The 22704-nt window shown below is 34.0% G+C and overlaps 1 protein-coding gene and 1 pseudogene across 1 annotated transcript in view; one reads left to right on the top strand and one right to left on the bottom strand.

The window, feature by feature from the left end:
• LOC113066380 (ornithine decarboxylase antizyme 2-like) overlaps nucleotides 1-11036 on the bottom strand; it is a 14456-nt pseudogene extending 3420 nt beyond the window's left edge.
• Nucleotides 11037-21221: 10185 nt separating this feature from the next.
• Nucleotides 21222-22704, top strand: part of LOC113066673 (leucine-rich repeat and immunoglobulin-like domain-containing nogo receptor-interacting protein 1) — a 69767-nt gene continuing 68284 nt past the window's right edge. The window contains exon 1 of the mRNA XM_026238621.1: nucleotides 21222-21245. The gene's annotated coding sequence lies outside the window, so the exon portion shown is untranslated. The remainder of the gene's footprint in view (nucleotides 21246-22704) is intronic.

A 22704-nucleotide genomic window follows, 5' to 3' on the forward strand; every position in this document is an offset into this window, starting at 1 on the left:
AGAAGCTATCAATCAAGAAGGTATCAGGATTATGACTTATTTTTCAGTTTTAGTTTTTTGATTAATCACTTGGATTAAATCATTCATTTTGACAGCACTATAATGTTTATTGTAAAAGACAACCATACAAGTGTAATTGTTACTAAGCCTGCACCAATGTTCTTGTCCATTGCCCTCGCAGATTCCTGGAGCTAAGCTTGGATGTACAGTACATTTACATTCCATTAAAGGTTATTGATGATATGCCTCTAAAGTTTGACTTTTTTGGACCATAACAAATAGTTATTGGTAACTAGTCATCATATCTCTAGTCCTTTAATTATTTGCATTGTACTAAAGTGTGTTCATTTTAAATGGGCATATATGCGGCTGATGTAGACCTGAAGGTCGAAACGTTGCTTGATTAAACTCCTCTGGAGCAGTAGTTTTCAGTGTTCAGACTTGTTCTTTATTTGTCTGTATCATTCAGTTGTCTTGCACCTGCGTCCTAATTGGATGTTTGGGATGTGCACACCATTTTTGTATTTTCATATATGCGGCTGAAACAGGTAGCCTAGTGCATCCCAAATTTTTCAACATGAACATTTTAATATACCATTATAGTCATTATGGCCTTTAGAAAAATGTTTTTTTGAGGAGGTGGGGTAGTGCACAATAGGCCCCTGTGGTGCGGCCCTAAGCTTTTGTTTGTATTTTGTATTACTTTTACTTTTATACTTTAAGTAGTTTTTTAAACCAGTACTTTTACACTTTTACTTGAGTAAAAAAGCTTGAGTTGATACTTCAACTTCTACAAAAGTCTTTTTAAACCCTAGTATCTATACTTCTACTCAAGTAATGAATGTCAGTACTTTTGACACCACTGTGAAAGATAGATGTTTGCAATTTTATATAGGCTAATTTAATTTTATATCAGCACTTTTTTATATATATAATCTTCTGCTCAAAATACCTGGAATTTTTTCCAAAATAACCACTATATGGAGTCAAGAAATATTTTTGTTGCTGATATGACTTGTGTTTTAAAGTGTTTTAAAGTTTTGTGGTTTTGCAGAACATCACAGTTATATATGACATGATATTAGGACCTGAAGTTAGGAAGAACATTTTAAGGAAAATATAATTATATTTTCATAATGATTTTTTCTTCTCAAACCTTGTCTGTGGTGTAAAAACACCCCTTGGCCAAACGGGGTGGCATCTCTTCCCCTCTTTGATAATTACTGTAGTTTACCGATGTTCTGAACATCACATCCTTTCTTTTGTCCCTAATGGGTAATCTATATACATAGCCCTATATATATAGGTGGTCAATAAGATATTTGGGCATATTATAAAAATTACCTCAAGTTAGCACCAGCAAGCTTGTTAGCCAGACATTTTAGCATCAGCTACAATATTTACTTATTTTCAGTACGGTTATGAATAAACATTCATGTCTGTCTAACGTTACTCGTCTAGTTAATCCAAACAATATACATATGTATAACGTTACTGTTGATACACAATATAAAACAGACGTCATGGTAGCATTTTAATAAAACAGTTAATATTACGGTAGCGGCGGAATTTGGACATGCATGAGTTATTTTATTTAATCTGTGTTAGTTTAAGGTTATTTTATTTTATTTTTTTACCTAAACACAGAGACGCTGATTGATGTGTCTGCATCGTTTGCACTGGAGTACTTTTACTTTTACTGGAGTAATATTTTATTATACGCTACCTGTACTTTTACTCAAGTTTATTTATTTAATTTTTTACTTTTTATTCATCAAAGAATCCTGAAAAAAAGTATCACAGATTCCAAAATATTATTTGGTATTAATAGTTCTAATAATAATCATCATATTTTCATGATTTCTAAAGATCATGTGACACTGAAGACTGGAGGAATGATGCTGAAAATACAGCAAATAGATTATATTTTAAAGGATATTAAAATAGAAACCATTATTTTATATATTTTATTTTGATAATTTTGAATTATTACTGAAATACAACCTTTTTTTGTTTCAAACAGTTCATTGAACAATAATAAATGAAGTACCTGAAGCTGACAATGAAGTAAATGTATAATAATTAGCAAAGATGATTAATTTAGCACTGTAAACGCGCGTGTGAGGGGAGAAGCGCCGCGGAGCGTCAGACGCGCGTGAGGACCAAACACAGCAGAACGGTAGGAAACTTCACTCCTCTTATTATTTATCTTTTACTATAGTGATTTATTTTTAGATACGTGATCTGAGTCTTTCATAGATTTTTAGAGTTATTAGAGTATAGAGTTATTAGAGAAATTGAGTTATTTTTTACATTCTTTGGTCAAAGTTTTCAGATCGGCACTTCGGAGGCCTGTTCGCGACTCGGTTGATTCAGATCGGCACTTCGGAGCCTGTTCGCACCTCGGTTGATTCAGATCGGCACTTCGGAGCCTGTTCGCGACTCGGTTGATTCAGATCGGCACTTCGGAGCCTGTTCGCGACTCGGTTGATTCAGATCGGGACTTCGGAGCATGTTCGCGACTCGGTTGATTCAGATCGGGACTTCGGAGCCTGTTAGCGACTCGGTTGATTCAGATCGGCACTTCGGAGCCTGTTCGCGACTCGGTTGATTCAGATCGGGACTTCGGAGCATTTTCGCGACTCGGTTGATTCAGATCGGCACTTCGGAGCCTGTTCGCGACTTGGTTGATTCAGATCGGCACTTCGGAGCCTGTTCGCGACTCGGTTGATTCAGATCGCCACTTCGAAGCATGTTTGAGATTTTTTTAAATTCAGATCTGGACATCGAAGCAGGAAGTGTTTGTCAAACAGTTAATTGGTGATAAATGAATATTTGGACTTAAGGCTTTTTTTTTTACCTGTCGATTCAGCATGTACATGGACCCAGACACAAAGGTGGACACACTCTAGACTTAATCATCAGTAGAGCTCTAAACTTTTCATCCATTGTTATTAAGGACGTTATTCATAACCGTACTGAAAATAAGTAAATATTGTTAGCTGATGCTAACTGTCTAGCTAATAAGCTTGCTCGTGCTAACTTGAGGTAATTTTTATAAATAATGTCCAAATATTAACTAATACTAAATAAAAAAATAATACTAAAGTGTGATAACTTTCCTCTTAAATGAGTCAGGGACATCTTTAATCAACAGTAAGTGTGTGTCTCATAACTCCGTCTCTGTGGGGAACTTTCCAGTGGTATTTTTGCAGGATAACCTTTGTGCTTTTATCCCTGAAATCCACGCGGATTTCAGCGGTGCATGCTGGGAAAGGCAGGTCTGTCAGAGTGCCTCGTCGCCGCTCTCATTATTAAGGGCTGATTAGAAATTTGTGGTCTCGATTAAATGTCAGCGAAAGGTCAGGAATTGTTATGCAAATGCTGAACACAAAATGTTGTCTGCGTTCTGCTCACTTCTCGACAGCGCGGGGTTAAAAATGGCCATCTCTGTTCGAGCAGCAAAAAGGCAACATATTTTCTTTCCGTTGACTGAGAAGTGGCTCTGTATTCATCTGCTCATGTTCTCCTGCGGCTTCGAGAGCTGCCGTTGTACTAAAGACAAAGAAATGTGGGTGGATAGAGAAGTACACATCTATATGTTCTGTAAGACTAGACTGCTGCTTTTGACTGCTCAGATACACACTGAAAAATAATACAGACTTTCTGTGTTTGTGCTGCGGTGAATCATTCCGTTCTTTCATTAACCGTTTCACAGAGCTGGAGAAAAACAAACCTGATACACAACATTACAGTCCACTAAAAATTACTGTATATTTAGTTTTAACATGCAACAAAATAATACATTTAGAGAAAATATATTTCATTGTCTGTTTTGTCCTGTCCCTATGTGACTGATAATCATGTAAATATTACATCATATTATGTGCATGGTACATAGTAGGCTATCTGTTGCTATAAAATATTAAATCGTTTTATATAATATTTTATAAAATATAACACACACTCTGCCATTCAAAGTTTGGGGTCTGTAATATTTTTATGATATTAAAAGAGGAGTTTTATACTCACTTAGGCTGCATTTATTTATTTTTAAAAAATACAGTAAAAGTGTGAAATATTATTATAATTTAAAATGACTAGTTTGGTTTTGAATATGAACAGTGTTTATCTGAAAGATATAGTTTTTTTCTAACATTTTTAATTACTGCTGTCACTAATGATTCATTTAATCAATTTTTGCTGAATAAAATAAAATACATTTTTCAACAACAACAACAAAAAACTTTGAACAGTTTAGTGTGTATATACAGTATAATAATTTATAATAGTATATATAATATTATATCGCAAATATAATAGTATATTTTATTAATGAATATAATTAAAATGCTAATATATTTAACAATATGTTTGTTCCTATTTTTAAAATTGGGAGCGGCACAAAAATTCTATGAATTTAATTATATACAATTTTATAACGACTTTACTTATAAAATTAGATTTTGTTTTATGATTTATTATATTTTCCTACACTTTATTTACTGTTTTAATCAATTAAAAATTGTGTTTAAAGGTTTTGTGGAGCAGGACTTTGGACCAATTCAGTTTTTTACAGTTTCACAGGCTGCATAAACCGAAGCCAGGTGGCATGATATAAGACTGAAATGACTGTGGATCTGTGAACTGAGTCTGTACATTTTTTGTGTGACAGTGTATTGGTTTCCTTCCAAAACAATAGTGTTTTTAATCCTGCGGACACATCTGCACACCTCTGTGATATCTCTCTGCTCTACAGCGGCTGCTGTGTGTATCCAGTGCTGTAATGTAGTCTGACACGGTGGCACAACGCTCTCATCTCCGCTTCTGGAGTGGGGCTCAGGAACTCAGGAACTCTGCTTTCGTGCTGTTGAATAGATTTTCTCAATTACCAACGTTAAATGAGGTGAGTGGTGAATTTAACATGTAAGAGTATTTGATAGTGAGAGTAGCAGTTAACAGCTTTACATTATAATGTTTACCTCTATGTACTAGCATAATGGGTTTTTTTTCTGGTTTTAAATGGACTGTGCAAAATAGAGTTCTGATACATTTGGAGAAAGTGGTCTATAAGCATTCCCATTTACCCCGATGGCCAGAGTTTCTCATAAAAGATGATGGTATTTTTATTTTATTCTAATCTATTCCTTTGCCATTTGGGGGGGGGGGGGGGCGGAGGGTTCTCACTTGAACCTATGATCTTGGTGTTGTAAGCACCATGCTCTGCTGTTTGAGCTACAGGATTTTATTTTTTCATCTGTGCATTTGAAAGATGTTTCTATCCGAAGTGACTTAGCACTGCATCACATTTGATCAGTTCTTGCTTGCCCTGGGATTTGAACCTTTGACCTTTGACCTACCATGACCTACCATTGCTGGGGACGTGCTCTGCTGTTTGAGATTTTTTATTTTTTGTATTAACTTAAATGATTTTATTTTGCCGTGAAAATTACAATGAACTGATCGTGGAAGCAATTTCCTTTTATAATATATATATTATACGTTTGTTACATTTGATAACACTAATGAAGGGAAGATGTTCTCAGATGATTTATATTATTAAGTACTTCTTTTGTTTTATTGTTTAACAGGAGTTAACTAGAGCAGACGTGACTCATTTAAGGCTCATTGCTGGTAACTGGAAGATTGCTCGTTTGTTCTCCACCAGAAGCAAACAATGAACCATTACCATTGTGCCTCTGAGCAAGGCTCTTCACCCCAGGTTACTCCGAGGGGATTGTCTGTAATAAGGTCATGGCACCGCTCTACAGTGAGAACAAGTGAAAGTCATGGAAATGCATTTAGCTGACCCTCAAGAGAAGTTTCTATTCTTCTTCAGGTTTGTGACCTGAACTTAAGTGTCTCAGAGAAAGGCCACTGAGGAGCCTACAAGTGTTGAATACTAAAAGGATTTTTTTTATTTTACCATTATTACATTTTGGCAAAATTATTTGTATTATTTATTTATTTGTTTTTTGTGTGTGTTTCACTTAATTTTGGTACATACTGTATATTAGTTGTCAGATGCAGTGAAAAGATGAATAGTTTTCTGCTACATTCAGTTACAGTTGGAGAGGATATAGGCTCCATTTGCCTTGTAAGTGGCCTGTTTTGGCGACATGCCACTACTGATCTTGTATTCTTCAGTTGGTTCATTGTTGTCCCAAACTGCTTAAATGCTTACTGCATTAGAGATGAAAGAGTGTCCTGTGTACATTGCGCCTGTGGAAGTCAGCATAATCAATTTAAAATATGATGACAAGCATTTGGCTACCAAACTGCTGCAAAATACATGAGCTGGGTTTTATCTGTGCTCTTTTTATTACCAATTAAATCAACAGCATTTGATTATTTATGAAATATTTTGCTTAATTACACTTAGACTCTAGTTTGTCTATTTTCTCACCCATACGAGAGCACTTGCAAACGTTTTCCCCCTTTTCTTCACTTTGAACCATTCGTTTACTGGGCTTTTAACCAGACAGAAAGCATTTTGACTTATTTGTAAATGTTTTTAAAATTGCTTAAAGGATGAAAATGTTTCAATTCAAATTTTTTTCTTATGTTACTTGAAATGCTAACAGTTTGCAATGAGGGTCATTAGTTAACTATTTTAGTTCACATGAACTAAACATGAACAACACTTCTGCAGCATTTATTGTTATTATTATTTTATGTTAATTTCAAAATTTACTAATACATTATTAAAATCAAGCACTGTGCATTAACATGCACTAACAGTGAACAACTGTATTTTCATTAACTAACATTAACCAAGATTAATAAATACTGTATTGTATGTATTAATACATTAACTAACATTATCTAATGGAACTGTCTTGTAAACTTTGACCCTTGAAATAAATTAAGACACTAAGTATACTGGGAAAATTCTGACTCAAGAAAACTGCAAGCAACATTGAATTAAATCTGAAATGTTCAAGTACAGAAAAACTGAAATGTGAAACGTAAAACATACTGTACACTGTAATTTAATATTTTATTTACAACTTCGAAAAATCGTCTCATTTTCGCTTAGTTAATGTGCTAAAACAACTGAAACTTAAACAGAATAATATGTATAAAAACTAAGCAGACTTAATAAAAAATGACAAAAAACTATGCTATTATATCTCAATGATACTAAAATAACACTGATCTGAATATAATACTAATTTCAATGCCAGGTTTGCCAATCAGGTTTTGATTTTTGACCTAAAAAAAGATTGTGCATGCTCATTGCTCATCTATTTGATATATTACTGGTGATGTGCTGATTTTTTCATGAAGGGACATTGTTTTTAATAATGTTTGTATGTTCTCCCCAGTTCTTGAACTTTCGGCATGAGAGTGTTTGCTGAGGCTCGTGTGTTCAGTGTGTCACGATGCTGGACGTAGCAAAGTGTCTGAATGCATTCATGCATAAAACCCCTCTGTACATTAGTACACTACACTAGAGAGTCCACGGACTGCTGTGTGTGTGTGTGTGTTTCTGAATACTGAGAGAATATGACACACAGAGATCAGGTCACTGAGGAGGGTCACTGCTGTTAGTCAGTTTCTGTTACAGCTCTGTGGTTCGGAGATTTTTTCCTAATGCACTGGGAACTCCGTTTTTGTAGCGCTCTGAATATTTCTATTCGTGGTGCTGTGAGAGGACTCTGACAATGGACAGCACAACAGTTTACAGTCCTGCAGATAAAACCTGGTGTACTGACCACAGACAGCTACCTTCTTAATAGAAATGAGACTGACTGAATCTAAAAACACAGAGCAGTCTTGAAGTATTTATTATATTTAGTGATGCTTTGTTGAAGGGGAAAAAAGTAATTAAATATGTAATATAGCAAATAGTTGTGTGAGCTAGAAGTTATGAATACATTTATTTATCAATTCTATTATAATATTGTTAATACTGTAAATTTATATAGATTAACAGTATTTACAATATTGCAATAAAATAATAGATAAATGTACTAGTTGTAACTATAAACAATTACAGAATATATATACACACACAGTATATATATAAAGATATTTATATATTTATATAATTACAAATATTAAATATTACTACAAATTAAATATCATAGAATCTTAATATGACAAGTATACATGGCTATATTAATATAAATATTCATATACATATGAATTATTATATTAATAATAAATTATATATTACAGTATTTATTATATAAAAAAATAATAATAAATTTAAATATTACAATTTATTATATTACAAGTATCTTTATTGTACAAATAAACTCCAAAGTAATGTATATTTACAAAATATATTTTCAATATCAAAAATATATTTACGATTAAAAATAAAATGTCTATATTTATATATATATATATATATATAGCCACAAAATATTTTATATTGATTTAAATATTAATATAAAGTTATTATACAAGAAAAATTACACTTTAATTGTGTTTTTGTCATCCATAATAATAAAGCAAAGAAAATGAATAGCTCACATAAAAACATGGGAAGAGATAATTAATTTTTTTATTAATTACTTTTTATCTTTCTTTTTTACTTTTTCCTCTCATGTATTTTCAGTACAAAATAATATGTATGAGTCCGGCATGTCGGGAGACAAATTTTTACATTTCTAAATTACCTATAGCTTTAGAGAAAAAAAGAAAGAAAGAAAGTTGTGACACTTGCCAAGTATCATAACCTATACTCAGAATTGGTGCTCTGCATTTAACCCATCCAAGTGCACACACCCGGAGCAATGGGCAGCAGTTTTTTCCAGCACCCATGGAGCAATTGGGGGTTCAGTGCCCCCAATTTCAGGTGGAAGAGAGTGCTGTTCATTCACCCCCCCACAACTCCTGCCGGCACTGAGACTTGAACCTGCACTATATGTGTTACAAGTCCAACTCTCTAACCATTAGGCCACAGCTTCTCCTTTATTTCATGCAGAAAGAAAATATAAAGTAGCTGTTAAAAATAGAAACACACACATCCCGCACTGTGTTAGATACCGGCCGAAATGATTGATCTTATGAGGCAGCATAATTTTGCTGCCAACTATTTGGAACGGCCTCGGGTCTGGAGCTCGCCTGTGGTGCTTAAAAATGCTGTGTAGGAAGGCAGCTCGCTGGGTTTGGAATGGAGCCATTCTCTCCTGTCAGATGTCTTTGAGGGAGCAAATAGGAGACCAAAGTGACGTTTTGTTGCACTAAATGAAATGAGAATGGCAGTGGAATATACGGCCGGCAGCTCATGAGTGCCACTGACATTTCCAGCAGATGACGACACAGATACTGAAGCTGGTGATTAGTCTCTGCATGTCTCTGCATTTATGGCTATTTCAACGGTAAATGTCAATTATCATTGCACTTCTTTTCGTCAGCTAACCTTCACTTCTGAGTGTGAGCTCTCTTTATCTTTTCACTAGCTGTCTGTATGACAGTGTGAGTTCGTTGAAGAGTTTGAAGAGCTCGCCCCAAACTGAAAGTTCATTTACATACCCTCATGTCATTCCAAATTTGATTTTATACTTTCTGTGGAACACAAGACGTGAATGCTTGAAACACATACTAGCATTCTGTATGATGAGAAATGGATCTGCCAAGCTCCAAAATAACAACAATAAAACAACTTTTCATTTTTCAACTTTAACGTAAAAAGAATCATAATATGATAGAATAGATACAAATTTATGAGCGAATGACTGTTTTGAGTCAAATCTTTTCAATGAATCAGTGAGTGAGTTGTTCTGATATAATGAGTACTCACTGACTCGAGCCGATCGACAAAAGGGAATATATGAAGCATATCTAGCCTTTTTTTTCAACAATTAGAGTGCATGAGAAGTGGGCCCGTCAAGGAAAAAGTATCATAAAAGTGGTCCATATGACTGTGTTCAAAGTTTTATGAAGCCATTCAATAGATTTGTGGAAGGAACAGACCGAAACTCATGAACGATTCACTATTTTGAGTGGATCTTTTTGATGAATCAGTGTGTGAATGATTCAAACTTGCATGGTTTTTGAGTTCAACTCACTGATTCAATCTGATTGCAACAGGAAGCTTGTAAATGAATCATTTAGACTGGTTTGGTGAACAGATTCAAAGAAAATTATTTGTTCATTTTAGTTCTCAAATTCACTGATTCATCTGTAAACCTCTGTGAACAGATCATTGAGTCAGTTTGAGAACCAAATCGTTCTGACTTGTTTTACAAATCATTCTCACTGCTTTTGAGAATTAAAAAAAAAAAAAAAAAAAAAAGATTGACTCAGAAGAATAATGTGTTTGCGAATCGGACTAATTGATTCTCAAACTCACTTAATTGAGTGTTACCTACTATGACCATATCACTGATTCAAATTGCATTCAAAGTTTTCTAATGTGATTCAAAACCCTTAAACGGATCACTGTTTTGAGTGATTCATCTTTTTGATGAATCAGTAAATGAATGATTCATACTGATATGGTTCTTATGTTTAACTCACTGATTTGATTGGATCACAGCAAGAGTTTCAGTAAATATCTCAGCGTAGTTTCTCAGCGTATGACTTCCATTATAGTCTGTAGTAAGTCTCACTCCACATTCTCGTGTCTGTCTCTCCCTCCCGGAGCGGCAGTGGTCTCCACGGTCATCTGTCTCCACCTGTGCTGCTGATTCAGGCAGCTTGTGCTCCACCACAGACTGTGTTTCCCGCGGTGTGTCTGAATCTCTGCTGTTCTTCCTGTGGTGGACATGCAGCTGCTGTGAAAGTTGTTCTCAAACTGATGGTGAATTAGGAGATTTGTCTCTCCGAGCCTCAGGAACTCATGCGTTACTAACAAAACAGGAGAAATAAACATTAAGGTCACAGTCTGCAGTGTTTATGGTGTTTGAACTGAATAAATCACAATGACTGAAATACGGTTTATGGATTGCTGTCCATTGCCAACTAAATAGTTCCAGTGTTTTTAACAAACATTTTTAATAAATATATATATACACTTTGAAATCCAGATCGTGCACTACTATGGTATACTGTAAATGCAAGTACCATAGTTTTACCATTATCGTCACGTTTCATTTATTTACCTTATTAAACTAACTCGTTTGAATGGGAATAGTCCTCAGATTTGTAAGTGATCTGAATCTGATTCGATCTGAAATTGATGATTCCCACTGTCTCTACCATTCCATAAACTTCAGTGAGTTGTATGTGATGCATTTTTAGTTTATAGAAAAATGACTTATTGTTTTTGTTAAATTAATTGATTAATTGATAAATGTATTATTAATGTTGTTGTTGTTAATATTCAACTTTATAATATAAAGACGATGATCATCAGTGGGTCTTATTCCATAAATGTTCATACACTGCATGTGATGCATTTGAATTAATAAAGAAATTAAATTGATTATTTATTTATTTATTTTCATAAATTTATTATTGTTGTTGGTGTTCAATGTAATTTTTTATTTGAAAGGTGATTTGAATTCATAAAGAATATTTATTTATTTATTATTCATTCGTTCGTTCGTTCGTTCGTTCGTTCGTTCATTCGTTCATTCGTTCGTTCATTATTATTATTATTTATTTATTTATTTATTTATTTTCTAAAGGCGATGATCCCCAGTGTTATTCCCATTCCATAAACTTGGTGAAATATGAAGGGATGCATAAGAATTTATTCAGAAAAGAGATTATTTGTTTGTTCGTTCATTCATTGTTACTATTATTAATTAATAGCCAAGCATGGTCCTTTTTTTTTAAAGCAAAAAGGCCCCACCCCCTCCAAAAAAAAGTATTTATTTATTTTATTTACTCATTTTGTTTGTTTGTTCGTATGGCATCGTCCCTGAGAGCTCACCACTAAGCTACTTCTGCAACAATTTCTGCCTTTAGCAGAGCAGTCAATATCATGTTCTGATGTAGGGAGAGTTCGGGAATGGAGGCGTAGTTCAGCTAGAAATCCTCCTCCTACGCTGCCTATTCTAAAACATATAAAAGTCTATTTCTGATTCACTCTGAACACAATAATCCCGCTCATGTGGAGCAGAGGCTTTTCCAGTGAGGAGTCAATTGAGGGAAGAGGGCTTGTATTGCTCTCCGTCTGAGAGGTAATTAATTTCAATTCCATTCATTTGTCTCTTTGCCTGACATTTTTAGTACTGACACTGATGCGGAGTTTATATGGATTAATTAATACCCGGCTCATTCCCGTCGTGGCATTAACCTGCTTTTGTGTATTATCTGAGAAAAACAGACCCGAACGCAAGCGCGGCTGACCCACATCATTACCCTGAACATGAACAAATGTTTACAGGTAATCTCAAGTTAATGTGACATCTGATATTCATTTACACGAAGCCTGGCCTGTTTACTGTCCTTCAGGAACAAACACAAAACAAAAGACCATTGTAATATTTAATAAAGATGCTTTTGTTATCAGCATGCACACCATTTTACCGGCTAAAAGAGAAAACTGAGCAAATGTAAAGACTGAAAGCTCTACCTAGGGTAAAGGAGCTTGGTAGCTGAAATTTAAAGGGAAAGCTGAACCAAAAATTTTAATTCTGGCATCATTTATGCAACCTCATGTTTAAAAAGGACTGGAAAGCATCATTAACATTGTCTTAAAAGAATGATTTGTTCACAAATCAGATTATCTGGTTAGCAAACCAACTAACTCGACTTTTTGTTTAACTGTCTCTTTAATTTTGAAAAGGCCACACTGGGACTCTCTCAGCTCTGAGCAGGGGGAGGGTTAATAATCATTCTCTCTTTTTTAAAAACATACCTTGTTTATTTATTCTGAAATAGCCTTGCTGGGTTTTTCCAAGGTCTGTGTGAATGTATAAGGCTCTCGATGGGAGAGCATGAGTGGGCCGAACCCCTCTGGGTGTTTTGAGAGGCTCCTCAAACAGAGACCAACAAAAGCTTAATCAAGCATCATTCTCCAACACAAATATCACAGCACTCTTTAAAACACATGCCACTGCATGAACACTCAGGGCTATAATAATAATAATAATAATAATAATAATTAAATAAAAATCTGTATTGTAGTTTTATTTTTATTTGCCTTTCATTGGTAGTCAATTTCAGTTTAGTTTTGGTGGTGCATTTAAAGTTTTTTATTTAATTTAAGCTTCATTTCAATGCTGTATTATTTTGTATTTTTTTCTGCCACAGACTGTTCCATCTGCCCATGATAACTCATACTTTATCAGAAGCCGCTCCATTCACAAAAAGCACCATCTTAGTTGAAGTTTAATTTGTTGAATTCGTATAAACACACTTTTTATCATGACTCCTGGGGCATTTATGATTCAGCAGCATGGATTATTCACTTAGATCTCATGTCAGTTTCCAAAGACCCCCAACAACTACTCACTGATTCTCCAAAGTTTGCAAAGTTCACTCCATAATCTTTGAAATATATTCAAGAGTTTTGTTAGAGGCCTTTTGGGTCAACTAAACAAGTATTGAGTGCTTTTTTCTGCTGTTTCAAACAGTTTTTCACCGTTACCAATTTGCTGCACAATGTTGTGTCCAGTGTTCTTCTATTGTTTATACACTGTGTATTTATTTATATTTTGAATTCAATTTATTTTTATATTTTCAGTTGTCATTTTTTATTGGGTTATGTGCTTTGTAATTTCATTCGTTTTTATTTCTTAAATATTTATGCTAAGTTTCAGTTAATATCTTATTCAGTTTGACCTTCTTATTATTACAATTATTTTATTTCAGTTAATTGCAAAGGCAACATTTTGAATTTACTAATCTATCTAATTTATCTTTTAAATTTATCAATGAGTGATCAGGTGGACGCTTTTTGTTTTGTTTTGTTTTGTTTTGTTTTGTTTTGTTTTGTTTTGTTCTGTTCTGTTCTGTTTTGTTTTTGTTTTTGTTTTGTTTTGTTTTGTGTTTTTTGTTTTGTTTTGTTTTGTTTTGTTTTGTGTTTTGTTTTGTACGCCAGAATACATCAATTGTCAGAAGTTGGGAGATTAAATTAAAGTTTAAATTGATCAATGAAATGTTGAAAATCTAAAAATATGAATCTAAAAATAAGATGTTATATTTATTTTGTTGTAGGGAACTTCTATAGTTTCAGTTTAGTTTTCATTCTGTTGTAAACCACCATTTTTCTTTCTTTATTTAAAGATTTTTCACCTCTAGAATTTTATTTATTTATTTATTTTTGCTAGGTTTTTGCTAGTTTTTTGTCTTATGGCAACAATAATGCGCTGCAGTTTCATGCAGGTTTGAGACACAAAGCCTTAACCTCGGCCCTGGCTCTCTTTTCTGAAGCTCTGTTGTGCTGCAGTGTCTGCTGTTGATGGATGGTGTGCTGCTCTGGCTTTAGCTGTAGTGTGCGGCGCTAGCTCCTGAAGGAGCGTCAACCTCTCTCTCTCTGTCTAAACGCCCCCTTATTTCAAAGCAGCTTTCAAAAGCAGCATCTTTATCGTATGTTATTATGATTTCCCCAGTGAAGGCGCACAGCGTCCGCCTGCTGCCCCGTGAGTGTGTGTGGCTATCAAAGGACACAGCAGTACCCAGGAGCATAGCTGGTCACCAGCAGATGTTGTTTTGGATGCAGATCCCCAACGTGACTTGCAAGTGTTTTGACCAGGCCTATTATTGCTGTCAGTGCTCATGAACTGAACTCAAAATCAAAATATATGGCTTTTCTTTTTTTAATAAATGCTTGCTTATTATGAGTGATTCATCATATTATTCCAAAGAAAAAAAAGTTTAATGAGTGGGGTTGTTCCTCACATTTTTCACCAGGCCTGTTTCTGCTGTCTTTAACAGAAACTTCAAAGCTCATCAAGTCAATGTGGATTTTTCTTTTTTAATGCATATATCTGGTCTTATTAAGAAATACATATGGCATTATGAAAGGTTTGCTCACAGATCAACCCTCAAGGCTTCGTATAGTCATTACAAAAGCTTACCCTCAATTAAAAGACACATAATCCAGGTATTACTTCAGCTACTGAACAATAGGTGGCCAATGAAATAACTAATTAACTGTTCGCGTACAGCAGTTAGCAGTGAGAATGTTAATGAATTACACGGTCAGAACCTGATTTAACAGAAACTTAATTAATAGAACTGACATGAAAATCATCATAGCGACTTGGTGGACTTCTATAACATGACATTTCTACACAACTAGGTAGAAAAAATGTTTACCATTAATTGTGAAAAACCAACCAACTATTGAAACATCGAGGGCACCTATTGGTTGAAATTTAAGAGCCCTTGATGGAATTTGGAATAACACTATGAATAATTCAGTATAGGAACAGGTATTAAGAAAGAAAAGGAAATAAATTATGATTTTATGCTGACATCACAAGCATTTAAGGTTCTGTTAAATACAGCAAAAACAGGCCTGGTGAAAATGGTTGTGAAATAGGCGTTTACCATTAATTGTGAAGAACCACCCGCCCACTGAAACATTGAGGGCACCTATCGGTTAAATTTAAGTGATCTTGATGTCACACAAAGGAAAAAAAGTTCAAAACATTATAAACACCTTTTTTATTTAGAATAGCATGATGAATATGTATGTCAAAGCGACAGCAACGACAGCAAAATGTTCAGACCTGAAGAATTGGTTTTCTCTTCACAAATCTGAATTTGAATTAAATTAGCCACGCCCTGCTGGAAGTTGACTTGATTATGAAATGAAAAACTAAAATAAAGTGCTCCTCCATCTCAGCCGAATTATTCTAAATGAGTTTATATAATATAAGTGCATATTTTTTATAGGTGTAATTTCAAACAGATCTATCTAAACCGAAAAATAAATAAATAAAGACTTTTTAAACTTTCAGACGAGACTCTCCTTTAAAGTTTGCTTTGACAAGTTAAAATTAACTAAATGACTCAGTCAAGCATAACATCTTCTCATAATGTTGTATGTGGTAACTGCGTGTTCCCAGTTTATTTTCAGTGGCAGAGAGGAGGCACGAAGAGCATGGCTTATCACGCTTGTGCAAAGTCTTGCCTCTTTGTCATGCACCACTTTGAGCTACAAACCACGCAGGATAAGACTTATCTATTCGTGTCATTGACCAATCAGAGGCTGATTTCACAACCAATCAAAAATTTCATTTACAGGTTTTACAGGAATACATGGAGAAGAACATAATACTTGGTTTCCAATTTTCCCGAGCACTATAAATCTAATTATGATCTCTTCAAAATGTCTGTCCTCCAAATGTAATCCCTTTTTGAGAGACATTATGGATATACAAATGCTGTTTTATTAGATGGGCACAGATGTTTTCCATACAGGGAAGGTCACAAGCAAAGCTTTCACTGTGTAAAATTCCCCTTTAATGGTTAATTCACATGGTTAATTCATCATTTCTTCATGTTCTGACAATCAGGTATATTTCAGATAACTGAACATTTGGCAGACCCTTCACCTTGGATGACCACCCTTCATTTAAAGCTGAAAAACGAGCTGTTCTTCAATCCAAAAGCGATCCTCGCCAAGATCTGGCCATCTCTACAGACAGCTCAATCATCTCTGCCTCACTGAAAGCCAAGGACCTTGGCATGACGCCAGATCTGGATCTGGAACATGTGGTATACCTGACTCTCCTGCCCTGTTAAGACCCCAGTCATCTAGAAGATCCCAAATATATTCACTCACATGTCCAACTTTGGATTCAAAAATAAATAGCTCCCTCTCTATTCATGAATGTGATTTTGAATTGAACTGGCCACACCCCACAGGAACAGGAAGTTATATAGAAATATAACACGGATAATGCATTTTGGAAAACCTATCCATCATTTGCATTGTTCATTTGTATCATTCGCTTTTATAATTTGTTCAATCATTCATTATTTGATCTCTCTATCGTTTTCTTTTTTGCAATCTATCATGTGTTCTATCTTTTGTTTGTTTGTATAGCTTACATTCATTGTCCTATCTATTATTAACTATTGTTCACTTTTTCTATCATTCGTTCTATAGTTTTTTTATCATGCATTATTTTGTTCAATTATGTTTGTACTGTAATTAATTTTTCTATCTATCCTTTGTTCGGTAATTTGTTCTATCATTCATTGTTCTATCTAGCATTTGTTCTTTTTTTCTCTCTGTTGTTCATTCAGTCGTTCATTGTATGTTTGTTCTATCTATCGTTTGTTCATTCTGTTATTCATTTGCTCTGTCTTCTGTATTGTTGTTGTTTTGTTCTAGCATTTGTTTTTTCCATCTGTCATTAATGTGTTCTATCTATCCTTTGTGCGTTTGTTCATTCATTCTGTCATCTGTCGTTCTATCTGTCTATCCATAATTCTGTCTGGCGTTCTATTAATCTATAAACTTTCAATTCTGACAGCCTTTCACAAGGCAAATTGAAAGTCTGACAAACTTGGCTTTTCTGGGTAAAAATTCAAGTTATGTGAATTTCTTTGAATTGATTTGCAATTCTGCATTCACATTTGAATTGAAATTCTGCATCATGTTTGTTACTTACAGTAAAATTAATGTTTTTTTCTGTTCTAGTGATCTAGTCCTGGAATGCAAGAATAGTACTCAGCACCTATCATCTACAACAGCGCGACTGGAGTCAGCACATTTTGTCTTCAGCACTCTCTTAAATTTCAGGTATCGCTCTATCTATTATTCTATCAATAAGCATCTTTAAAATGTCGAGAATGTACAGTAAGTACAGTAGAGATTATAGTGAATGTTCAGGTCGTGCCAGCTGCTCTTGAGTTTCCCGCATATCTTCGTTCCACTGAAATGAGACGTGATTGTATGGCAGAAAATGCATTTACGGAGACATGATCGTTGCGTTATGGAATTGCACAAGCATTAAGGAAGTGCCAAACTGTCCAGGGTTCTGCTCCACAGAACTATTCATTTATTCAGCATGTAATAAAGTCAGCCTCTTCTGCGAATGATCTGGCTTTGAAATTGCTCAGCAGAAAAGCAGGCCTCTGACAGCTCCCGCTCAGTGCCGTGTACGTTGAGCTCTGTGCCAAAACTAGGAGATAACGAGCCCCCTGATGATCATTAGCTTGGATGACTGCATAATGAGCCTGGAAAATATCTAGAGGTCAGAGAGGAAAGCCTCTATTAAAAGCATTATTAAACCACAAGGGTCAAAGTTCAGGATGGAGAGAGTCAAAGAGTTTTCCAAAGTCCAGTTGGAGGAACTCAATGGTCAACTGTCAAAAGCTGCGCTCTGATTCACAGTTCCTACACAGAGTTTGCTGCTCACTACATGCAGAAACCATACAGTATATCTAGAAAATGTACTTTAAAACCTTTTTTTTTTACAGACCAATTCCCAGAATACTTAACATCACTTGACTTTCTGCCTCAACTTAATAGAAACTAGCAAATGTGCTGAAATGTGGTTTGAAATGTGGACACTCTGAGTTTGAATCCACTTTATGTTGCACTTATAAGTGCCCCTAATATGCATTTTTTAAGGTTCCTAATATAGTTTTGAGAATCTCCTACAATAGGTTTACATGCATGCAAGCACTTAACAGATCGTTTACTTTCACACACAGCTACATTACACACTGCATGCCCATTTTCAAAATGGCATACAGTAAAAGGGGCACTTTAAAATTTAATAGGCATTTGAAAATGTATATATTTATTTATTATATTAAAGTAGTGAATGTTTATTATACAAATCAAATTCATAATTTATTAATATTTATTCATATTCAAATATGAAATAAATATTTATTTTAAAATCTTAAATATTTATAGGAAATTCAATATGAATTTCAGTCATTCGTAAATTCTTATTTTTATTTATATTAATTTATATGAAAATATTAAATATAAATTATAGATGAATACAAATTTTATTATTTCACACATTGTTATTTTTATTGATTTCTGTTCTTCATCTATCTTTTTTATATTTATCTGAAAATATTAAATATTTATATTATGTGTGTGTATGTGTGTGTGTGTGTGTGTGTGTGTGTGTGTGTGTGTGTGCGTGTGTGTGCATACACATCTTATAAATTTGTATATTTTAATATTTTATATTTATTTAAAGTAAATACAGTTTATTCTTTCATTCATATTTTTATATATTATAAAAATTTATTAATTTACATATTGTAAATTATTTAATTTGTGCAGATAGATCTTGGTGCTCATGTGGATGATCATGGTTTGATTCTAACCATTCCAGAAAGTCTTTTCATATACCATTTTCTGTCCTTTATATATGGCAAAAAGCCAAAAAAAATATATATGTATATGTGTATAGCAAGTATGGATATAGCCTGTCAAGACACTTATCCATCATAAACATAAACAGGGCAGCATTCCCTTTTCAATATCATTATTAAAGACATTTTGTGAAATGGTATTGGATTGAAATGGCACAGATTGAGTGTGGGATGCCACAATAGGAGGAAGGAATGTTCACTTTAAATGAACTCTTATTCCCGCTTGAGCTCTCGTCTAGTCCCCCATCTGCTGTCCGGTGAAGTGAGTTATTTAGCCATCGCAGGACCATCAGAAAGAAAAAGATAGTGCTCTGTTTTGTACCAGCCATCTTCGTTGGGGTTAAAGGATTTCAGCACTCGGTTCACATCAATTCTCCCACAAACAGGTTTCACATCCAGCCATGTTCCTCCCGGGAGCCGCGTTTCACGAGACTCTCTAAGGTCAGGAGTTCTGAGTCCAGGACCCATGCAACACTGCGGTGTCTCTCTCATTCTGGGATACGGCAGCAAATGCTAAATTAGGACACAGAAAGCCTTCATTCCAATAAAGCCTCGGTCTCCTGAGTCAACGGACAAAAAGATCAGGGTTTGCTGGAGGAGGTGGTAAATTATTCATGGCTTTATACGATTTGCTGGGAGCAATTCTCCCTCTCTCTGTTGCATTCCTCTAGTCGTTCTCTCGCTCTTGCTTCTCTAGAAACTTTCCCTCCACCTGCCAGTCAAGACATCCAGTTTCCTGTCATATGTTTGACAGGATCTGAATATTGTATCTGAATGCTTGGGCCAATCAGAAGACCAGATACGAAGACATCTGTCCGGGTAAAATCTGTCAACAATTCTATCTCTTCCATGTTAAACATTTCACCCAAATATGAACATTTTAGTAATTTCTAATTTTACCCAGTCATTTTAAGTAGCTCCGCCCATGACAAAATCTCATTGGTCCAAAATCCTGCACCACTGTTGTATACTAAACATCAAGTAGGTTTTATTTGGCTTTAATTTGTTCACTTTGAATTGCAGTTTTAGTAATTTATTATTTTCATATTATTTTCATTTTGGTATTTTCACACCAAACAATAAGCATTCAGTAAAAGCAATAATATTGTGAGATATTAATACAATTTAAAATGCTTCATATTTTTGTGCAAAGTGTATTGTAACGTTTTTCCTTTGATGTATAAGAAAAAAAAAAGAATTTATTTGAAGAGAATATTTTTATAACATTATAAATGTCTTTATTATTAATGTACCTATTAATTTCTTTAAAAAATTATAATTAAAAATATTACTGACTGCAAACTTTTAAATGGATGTTTTCTGCAATGTTTGTTTCTATAAAGCGTAATAATAATAATTTTTTATTTTTGAAAATTTGGCACATTTTATCTGCCTTTTTAAAGAAAATAATTCAAATTAATTTTAACATTATTAAAGCTTCTAAAATTAAATTAATCTCATAAAATGACTACATTTTTAAAATTAAAAATTAAATTTTAAGGTTCATAAAATCGGGTTTTAAAAAATTACACACAAACATACAGACCTCGATAGACTTACATTAGAAAAGATCAAAAAGAAAACTCTGGACGGCAACAGTTGCTATGGTAGGATTGGTCAGTAATGTTTTTAAAGTGAGGCTTATGGGTCAATTTACATAAAAGGTCAATCCAGTTCAATCCATGATCAGTTTTTAGCCTGAGACAAAGAATCTGAGCAAACAAACAAGATTCTTTGTCGGCTGTGCTGAACTCGGATATCTGAAGATTCTCCTGTGCAGAAACTTTCTGAAGTCACACTGATCCTGGGCTTTGATCCTGAGCTTTCTGTTCTACAGTATCCTCTTCCACTCTCTTCTATCTCTCTCTTTTTCCTGTTCTCACTGTTTTTTCTACTTCACAGCATCATAGACATCGTCCCTTCATTCTCATTCTATCAGACGTGTGCTGTTGAGTCCTCAGCAAACATACAGCAACAAAGAGGATCCATCTCTGTCATACAGAACAATGACGGAGGGACAAATACAAAGACAGGTGAGCATGAACTGACACAGGAAAAAAAATCATTATGTAATCATTATTTTATCTTGTTTTCAAAACATGCTTAAAAAACAATACATTTTCTTGGGAACAAATATTAATGAATGCTTTTATTCAGCAAAGATGGATGAAACTGCTTAAAAAAATTACAGTACACATTTATAAAGTTACAAAAGTTACCTTCTGCCTGATTTCTATTTCAAAAAACGCTTTTCTTTTGAAATTTCTATTTATCAGAGAATTCTGAAAAAAAAAATGTTTCCACAAAAATATGAAGCAGCTGAAACCCTGAAGATGATAAGAAATGTTTCTCGAGTAGCAAAATTCAGCTTTGCATCACAGGAATGAATTACATCTGAATATATATTAAAGTACAAAACAACTATTTAAAATTATTATAATAACTAAGTTGTTTTAAAATATTTCACAATTATTACTGTATTTTTGTAAATAACACAGCCTTTGTGAACATACGTTTATATAATTGTAATACCTTAAATTGTAATACATTCAGTTATTATTATTATTTTATATAAATGTATGTAAAAAAAACAAGTTTAAACAATTTTTCATTACAAATATAATGATTTTTGATGCAAGAAAAACAGCTATTTTCTTTTGAGAAAAAAAATCAGCTGAAAATCACGTTTAGTGCACAAATTGACTATTGGCTATACTGTTTGTTTTCCATTTTCATGGATCATTTTATGGTGCTTTTACATTATTTTAAATAAAAAGAAAGCAGAAAATATATCTTGAATTATTTTTTTCTTGCCCCTTTAGCATATAATGTTTTTCTTCTTTTATGTTCTTATTTCAAAAATACTAATTTTATTGGAAGTCCTTGCTGTTATTAGCCAGAAAAAATATATATATATATATATTAACAAATAATATTAATGATAGTAAAATATAGGTAAAAAGCATAAACAGACCAGTAAAATATGGTTAAGTAGCACATACAGTATATGATACACTGAAATAATATAATTATAACAAATATAGTATTGTTATTGGTGAAAAAGCCACATCAGTGTCAACATGGTTGATTACGAATTACCCATAACCGATTTTGGTATAGATGGTTTGGTTTTGATTCTCTAACAGAAAACACAGCCTGACTAAATGAGCTTTTCCTGCATGAAATTGTCCTGCACCTCTAGTTGCTCCGTAGATTTGAAACTGATGAAGCCAGCCTTCAAACACAGAATAAATCTAAGAAAATCATTCATCTAGGTTTCAGGATGTTTTCATGAACATGAGGATTCCCCCCAATCAATCTCTTTCCTCTCTAGGGGAAACCATTGAGATATTCCAGAGATCTCATTTGTAATTTTCCTTCCCCATGGGACAGTTTGTTCCATCAGAAAGCAGCTACTGTGATGGCAATGAAGAGAACAAATGTGATTGGTGCATCTTTGCCTCTCTCCCTTTCTCTCTCTCTCTTGGTTTC

Source organism: Carassius auratus, chromosome 50 (assembly GCF_003368295.1).
Source record: "Carassius auratus strain Wakin chromosome 50, ASM336829v1, whole genome shotgun sequence".
NCBI lineage: Eukaryota > Metazoa > Chordata > Actinopteri > Cypriniformes > Cyprinidae > Carassius > Carassius auratus.